This window comes from Lissotriton vulgaris, unplaced genomic scaffold (assembly GCF_964263255.1).
Source record: "Lissotriton vulgaris unplaced genomic scaffold, aLisVul1.2 SCAFFOLD_7035, whole genome shotgun sequence".
NCBI lineage: Eukaryota > Metazoa > Chordata > Amphibia > Caudata > Salamandridae > Lissotriton > Lissotriton vulgaris.
In genome coordinates this window covers 54,909-62,752 of record NW_028242827.1, presented here as the reverse complement: position 1 = coordinate 62,752, position 7,844 = coordinate 54,909, and positions in this window count along the sequence as shown.

Sequence of the window (7,844 nt, the reverse complement as noted above, 5' to 3'; positions counted from 1 at the left end):
GGCGGCAGACCCTGAAGCAGAGGTCGGCCTGGGACCTCGGTTCGATTCCCGACGTGGCAGGGTCTTGGGCCATGGTCTGCGGACTTGATAATTCTCGCCTCGGTGCCTACTCCAACCATGGGTCCCACTCAGCAACTCTGGGCAATAGCTTGCTTAATCTCTACTAACCGCCCCATCAGCGCCGGGGATGCTTGTCTTCACCTTGGAGATGCCCAGGAGGGACCATATCACAGGAAAAGCCAGGATGGGTTCCCCAGCGGAATACAGCGCCGGGATGCCCCTTTGCTGGGGCAGCTGTGCAGTTTACAAGTATACGACATTTAACATTTAAAGAAAAACTGCCATTTACAACACCAATAGCTCTAACTTTACAAATGTGAGACCTATAGCATTGAAAATGCTTGTTAATTTAGATAACAGAGTTACATTTAATAGTCACCAAGAACGACAGGCCCCGCTTTCGAAACTGACCGATAATACAATGCATAACACATATTGAAAGTCTCAACGTATAAAGAGGTTGCCTAATTCGTAAGTTGGTTTGTTTTCAACCAGAATACGATGCAAGAATGACTGAGTCACATTCAGGATTCTTTTTGTGCAGAGACAGATACCTTCTTGCACAAAAACAATCCAAAGAGGCAAGTTTATCTTTCCATGTGTGAAGCAGAGTGCATCAAGCTTAGAAAGAGTAAATAATGAGGAGAAACAAATATTTTTCTTTTTATTAAACTTCCCCGTGGAAGGCATCCCAACTTCACACAATTCCAGTTTTACAAAACTTAGTAAATCTGGAATTGCATGAAATTGATTTGTGGATGCCCAAGAACGCCCATATACCACCCATAAAACGCCTACCACTAAGAAATGTAAATAAGTGCAACTGCTACATTGCCTGCATTACTATTCTTTACATAGCCACACAAAGCCCTGCAAATCATGCCTTGGGTGTCTTTATAATTTCCAAATAAGCCTTTGCACTGCACTCTGTCGCCTTGGGTGGTGCAACGGCGATGCAAAGCTTAATGGATCTAAGCACAAGTAGTCATTTTCTGGAGTGGTGAATATTGATTTGGAAAAAAAACGAATCTGCTTAACATTTGAAGTCGGTTGCCAAATTCACTACCACTTCACAGAACAGTTTGTGTGTGTGGAGATGCTTTGTGCATAGACATCAGAGTATATTTGATGGAGACCATGAGTCAGATAGTGCATTTTTGGGTTTTCATTCTAAATCCCCCAGCACATAGTCAGGCCATCTCAAAAGAGATTACTTACTGAGTTTATCAAGTGTGATTTCATTCATACCATGCCTGAGATTAGAAAATGAACAATTCTGTTATCCAAATGGGATGCAATACTCTTAAGCATTGAAACGCTAATACTAAATATCAGTATATACTTGCTGCCCAGTAACAGGCTACCACCACAGGATCTGGTGTAGCTGGTTTGGTTTAGCCATAGAAATAGGATATATGACATCTAATCTCAGGTTTAGCACTTCACATATACAAGCTGGAAATAAGCACTGTATTCTAAAGCTAGATGTGGCCCATGGTGACATTTCTCTGTGAGGGGCAGCTATTTGGCATTACTATCGGAATCACTACCACACCTACTTGTGGTCTAGTAGATTAATCTAGAAAGTGTTAACATGAGGCACAGTTTTTAATCCCAGCCATTCTTTAGCCATATTGAGTGTTCCTGAGTGATCATGTTTGGAACTTATTACTCTGCTCCCCTTTTGGCTTTGGAAGTATTTAGAATCAATGTAAAAGCTGTTAGTAAGCATGTGGACTGGATATTACAGAGGAGAGGGGAGAAGTACACCGTCACCGTAATGTAGTAAGGTGATAAATATATAGCCTTTGTGTCAGTGACGGCCAGCGGCAATTAGAACAGGAGGGGCGACGATGGGTGAATAGTAACCCACTGATGGGCACTAATAAAACCAGCAGTGCCCTTAGGCTCAGTGCCAAAGCTCTCAAACGTGGTCCATTTAAAACAGTGTTTATAATGGGCCACCGTTAAAAGCTGTGGGGTTGAGAATGAAGGCGCTGCTAGTTTCTCACAGTGCCTGTCAGTGAGTTAAAATATTAAAAAAATAAAAAAAGATTAACATACCTGCTAGCTTGTGTACGGTGCTCCTCTTCATCTCTGCAACACCGGCTCCCAGAGCACCAGCCAGCAACTACCCTCTACAAAATCCTGACATTGCATGAGCAGCATGAAAGAAGCACCAGGATTGGCTAGATACCAGTGGTTTGATGGTCCTTAAAACACCGAGGGCCTGCGCACTCTCTCCAACCAGCTGTCTAAGACAGCTCGGGTTGGAGTGTTTAATGTGCGCATGTCAGGCTGGCTGTTGCAAGACAGCTAGCCAAAGTGACATGCGCACAATAAACTGAAATGCAGAATATTCTTTCCTGCTTGTACCCTGCCCTCAGACTTGGCTGCTACTAGCATGGAAAAATAAAATGGTAATAAATCTGTTTAGTTTGTTTTTCATGTTTCATGATATACAGCAGTGGGGCGATGCTCCTCCAACCTCATGGAGGCACTGCCACTGCTTTGTGTGCTAATGTCTTGGGTTAACTACTTTAACAAACTGTTTGGTCCTGATCATAAAACACTGTCCCTATACTTCTTTCCTCTGAACTTACAGTACGACAATATTAGCACTTTAAAACAGACTTAAGAGGGCATACTCTCCGGCAGGTCCCAGCATTGAATCTTTTTACATATTCAGTGCTCTTCTTATGTGCATGAGGCTAGATTTGCATCTCTGTACCTAAACTTACTCCTGAAGTTGCCTTGTGCACGACCAGGGCCATCTCTATGGCAGTGCAACAGGTGCCACCGCACCAGCTGCTTACTTCAGGGGGCGCCCTGATTGCAAGTTTATTTTTGTTTTTCTTAGCGTTTGCTGCCATGCTCTGTGTCTCCAGTAATTTCCAGGCAACAATAAAAATATCAAGATAACTCTGGTGATAAATGTTCTTCATAGAGAGAGATCGGAGTTTTGACTAGCTGAGGTTTTCACTCATCATAAAATAGCACAGAGGATTTATATGCCTGATGCAAAGAGGTGTACCATGCTGATCACAAAGTGCATATAATATAAACATGTAGGTCAGTGGATTACTGCTTTTCTAAGAGACATCCTTTTGTTACTTGCATTTAATAAGTTAAATTCCTAATATAGAACAGTGAATTATTAACTGTCATCAAAGAACTGCATGTACACTCCAAAGTATAGATTAGAGCATAGATTAATGTTGCAAAAAGGGTCCATTTGGGTAGAAATAGATTCTTAATATTGAAGAGAACCCCCAACTATGGGTTTCCGTTTTCAATTTTGAGTTTGTGCTTCTCCAGGCCAAGCGCTCTTAAACTATACTACCTACTAATATGGATGGCATGTCACTCCTACACCTTGTAGTCCTCTGGCCTATGTAACATTTCCTATAAGCTGATTTACACATGTATGATTGATTGTCTCGGTGTAATATGTGTGTGATGCAAAGTACTCCGACACCCTACACTGGTATGAGTGGTGCTATATAACTAATTATATGCATCTGAAAGAGAGTGGTTATGGAGACTTGAGGGGCACTGGTAAAAGGTGGTGGTGAAGGCATCCGTAGCCTCCACCATGGATGTGGAGGTGCCGAAAGACATTGTAACGTCAGGCACCACCAGCGCTAAAGCTGACTCTGTGCACAACACTTCCGGAGCTGCATCTGCTCCCACAAACAATGATTTCCTTTACAACTCATAATGGGCTGAGTGTGGCTTGTCCTTTGAGAGGATTAAAAGTGGCAGGGATAAACAAATGTGATACAATGGGCATCCCATAGTGCGTCTTTGCAGGCAATAGGATAGGAGCCACAACAACAGCACAATCATGCAAAATGCAAGGACATTGGCTACTGTAATTGTAAGTAATTGTGTGTCTCCTACAAACATGAATAATTGCATATATCTATTTGTATGTGGGGTGGCATGTGTGTGTCTGTGGTTTTATGTATGTGTATGGGTGAGAGAGATAGAAAGTGGTGAGGCCTGCTTATATAATTATCAATCTTTTTGACTCCTTAACACATGTCACTCTTGCAGAGATATGGAGCAAAACAAGACCCATTTTCTGTACAGCTTCGTGCAATTATGTTGGCGGTCTCCTACTGCATTGATGGAGTAAGCAGAGGTAAATTAATCATAATATGCTATGTGTAGTCTTAATCTAAACTTCATTGAATTCTATGAGGAAATGTGTGCATATGCAGAGATCTTCCATTCTGTTAAATTCTTTTCTTTTATTACAAGAAAAAAACATATAATGAATGATAATGGGATGCAGCGGGTAGTGAAACTCGCCTAGTGGGATAGAGAGGTAGAAATTACTCTGGTGTGTGACAGATTGGGGAAAGGAAAAGTGGGCTCTCTTCTTTCCTGCTGTTTCCTGTTATACAGAGTAAAGGCATCACGCCATGAATAGCAAGATTGATTTCAAAAAAGAAAAATAACATTATAACAATCCTGCTATGAACATTTGCATTAGAAACTTAAATACAGCATCTAAATACTCTAAGGAAAATAAAGCTTGCTATTTAAAGAACGTGTACTGAAGCTAGGGAACATTACTGCGAGTGAAAATTAGAATTATCCATATTGCACCCATCTTCCTGCAATCTAACATTTGTAGAGATATCTCTCACTTGTTAATATGCATATTGTTAGGAAATAATACCATTGTTTGCTGATAAACAAGCTAAATTCAGACTATTCCATGACACAAAATCCATCCAATTTGCTACTGCTTGGAAGCTGAATGTCATTAGGAATATAGGAAACCAGAAATGACTCTCTTGCTCAAACGCTCCACTATCCCTTATAGGTTTGACAATACAAATATTTGTTTCCCAGCGCCGGATAGTAGAGTTGTCAAGTACTGTACTTCTATGGTCACCTGTTTATTGGAGATGCGCACCCAGTTTTTAGCCCTTCCTATGTTTTGCTCAAAAGCAGCAGTATTCAGTGGTACCTGATAATGTGGCAGAGAAGTGGAGGGGGCACACACGAGCACAAACTCACACCCATCCTCATGCACACTCACTCACACACAACCATTCCAAAGCAACATTGTGAAAGGGAGTTTTTGTAGCACCAAAGCTAGAGGAAACACAGGGGTGCACAGTATTTTTGTAAATATGCCGTATCCCTGTGTTTAAAAATTTTTGGAGTGCGGTGTTGCCAATTCTGGAGTACCACAGCGTTCCAACATTTTAGTGCAAATATCCCCCAAGGTCTTCTTTTGAGGGCACACTCCACTTCAAACAACAAGAGGAATATTTCATTCACAAGCTGCTCATTTAAAATTAAAAACATCTGCTGAAGTTCTTATTTGTTTATTGTATACCGAGTGCAATTATAAATAAAAAATAAAGGCATAAATACACATATGGTAAGCATTCAACAGATCAGTCAAATGACATCTTTAGTGGTAATGTTGGATTTGACATTACCACTTTAGAGATGCTCATTTTAGATAGTGGATATTTCTCTGCTCTAAACTGGGCTCTGTGTGCCTGCAGTCTGTCTTTAATACAAGTCTGAACTTGGTGACAGCTACACTTTGTGCATTCTCTCTCTGGACTTCCACAAACACAGGAAGGACTGGGTGCGACAAAGGACTCATTGTCATTCATCTGGATTCTCATAGCCTTCCTTTGCCAGAAGGGGGAGAGGTGGCTCACACTTACATCTGAGTAGGCTGTGTCCTGTCCTCACACAAAGGGCTGTTTACCCACCTACAGATAGCCTGGTAGACTAGACTGGGTTGAAAAGCATCAATGTGCACTTCACAGAACTCCTTTGAAGTCACTCCCTACATCAAAGGCACTATTGGCTATAAGTACTAGGGCTCTGACCTTGCTAAACCAGTAAACTACTGTACCTGGGAAAGAACTCTGCTGGAGTCAAGACAGCTGTGCTGAAAGGATTGGCACTTTGCTGTGACTGTCTGTTTTAAGGAACTGCTTCTCTGCTTTGATGAGCTGCCTAGCTGCCTGCTGATCTCTGCCCCGCTGAGGGTAAGGACTGGATCAATCTCACGTGAACCCAGATTGACTCCAAGTGCTTGCTGTCTTGCCTTCTTTTTTTTCTGAAGTCTCAGGGACTCAAAAGACTTCCTGCAGTCCTGCTGGTCTCTGCCATCTATGAGTCCTACCTTTGCCAGAGGTGCCCCCTTTCCACCCTGAGCCTCAGAAGTGGGTTCTGCAGCTGATTTTTGCAAACACTGATGCATTGCCTTGACTGTGTGAGACATTCCACCCCATTGCCCTTTGACACAAACACAGAGGTTGCTCCCTGATGAAGAATCCACAGTCTGTGCAGCTAGATGACAACACTTTGCGAGGCTTTGCATTCTCTTCAACGGAGCTTGACGACAACGTGGTATTCCCTTTGCGTGGCTAAATGATGACGGAGTAGACTTTTGATCTTGAAAAAAAATCCATCCGAGGTATTTCTTCAGCAGGACCTGTGTGGGTTCTGTAGCTGGTGTGCCCTCCATCGGGATTGGCCTTAAATTTGAATTTGCCCGGTCCCTCATGACCTAACATAACCATTAGACAGCTAATGACTTGTGACTTCTCAGCATGGACTGCTCTGTGCCAAGCTACCAGATGGTGACCACAGGTTAATTTAGGGTATGTATATGACTTACTCTGACTAGAGTGGTGGCCCCTACTTGGACAGGATTCAAACCCCTGCCAACTAGAGGCCCCATTTCTAACAGAGCTGTCTAGATGATTGAAGCTTATTTGCTCTGGGGTCCACCCAGAGCTCTGTGTGCTTATGTGCCCATTTGTCCCAGTTACCATAATATTCAGAAGCTGAGAGGCAGTTTTCTAGACAGAGGAGTTCATTGCTTTATTTTTTGGGATTATCATCACACCCACTATGCTTTCTTCACATAATATTGAAATAAAATCAATTCAAAGTTAAAAAAGATAAAGGTTCGGATTTGGAGTTTGGCGTCCAAGATACTCCACCACAAATGTGGCAGAGCGGAACTTCGCCTATCTGATGGTGGCGCCTAAATATTGGAACCACTACTCTAACTAACCAACAGAGATGGGGTCAATAATGTATTCATGAGCTCAGGTTGTCCAAACAAGATTAAAATAAAACAGGGCCTCGATAAATTTGACAACATTGCAACTTTCGTAGGAAGGTAGTGGTAGTTAGGGCAGGATGTTTCACTGTCATTTACTGTCTCAATTTGGGAACATTGGCCAGTGGAATGTGGCCATATAATCCTTGAGAATTGCAGCTGCCACTTGGTGGTGACTCATTCATTAATTTTTTTAATTCTCTTCTCCATCTCCACTCCGGTACTCTATACTCCATCCTTGCTTGGGTACTCCCTATCCACTTATGCCCTTATACTCTCTCCTCCTTTTCTGTCAGGTATTACTCTGTTCACTTCCTCTCAGGTGCCCTCTCTAGCCAAATTCGTCTACAGGTACACTCTTCTCCATCACCACAGGTTATACTCCATTCTTAGCAAGTTCTCTGCTACACACTTCAGGTTTTTCAGCAACATGCAAGTCATATTAATTTCTCTAAGAGACCTTCCACCCCATCTTCGGATATTGTCTACTCCTTCTAGGTTCATTAACTTCCATTCAGATCCTATTATCCAAGTGTACTTCTTCTTGTCATTCACATTTATCTGACAACCCAGTCTTGAACTCTGATCTACCCTCAATCCTCCATAAGTACTTTTTCTCGGGTACCCTTTGTTTCTCTTCAGTTAGGTTAGTTTGACCTGTCCCTCT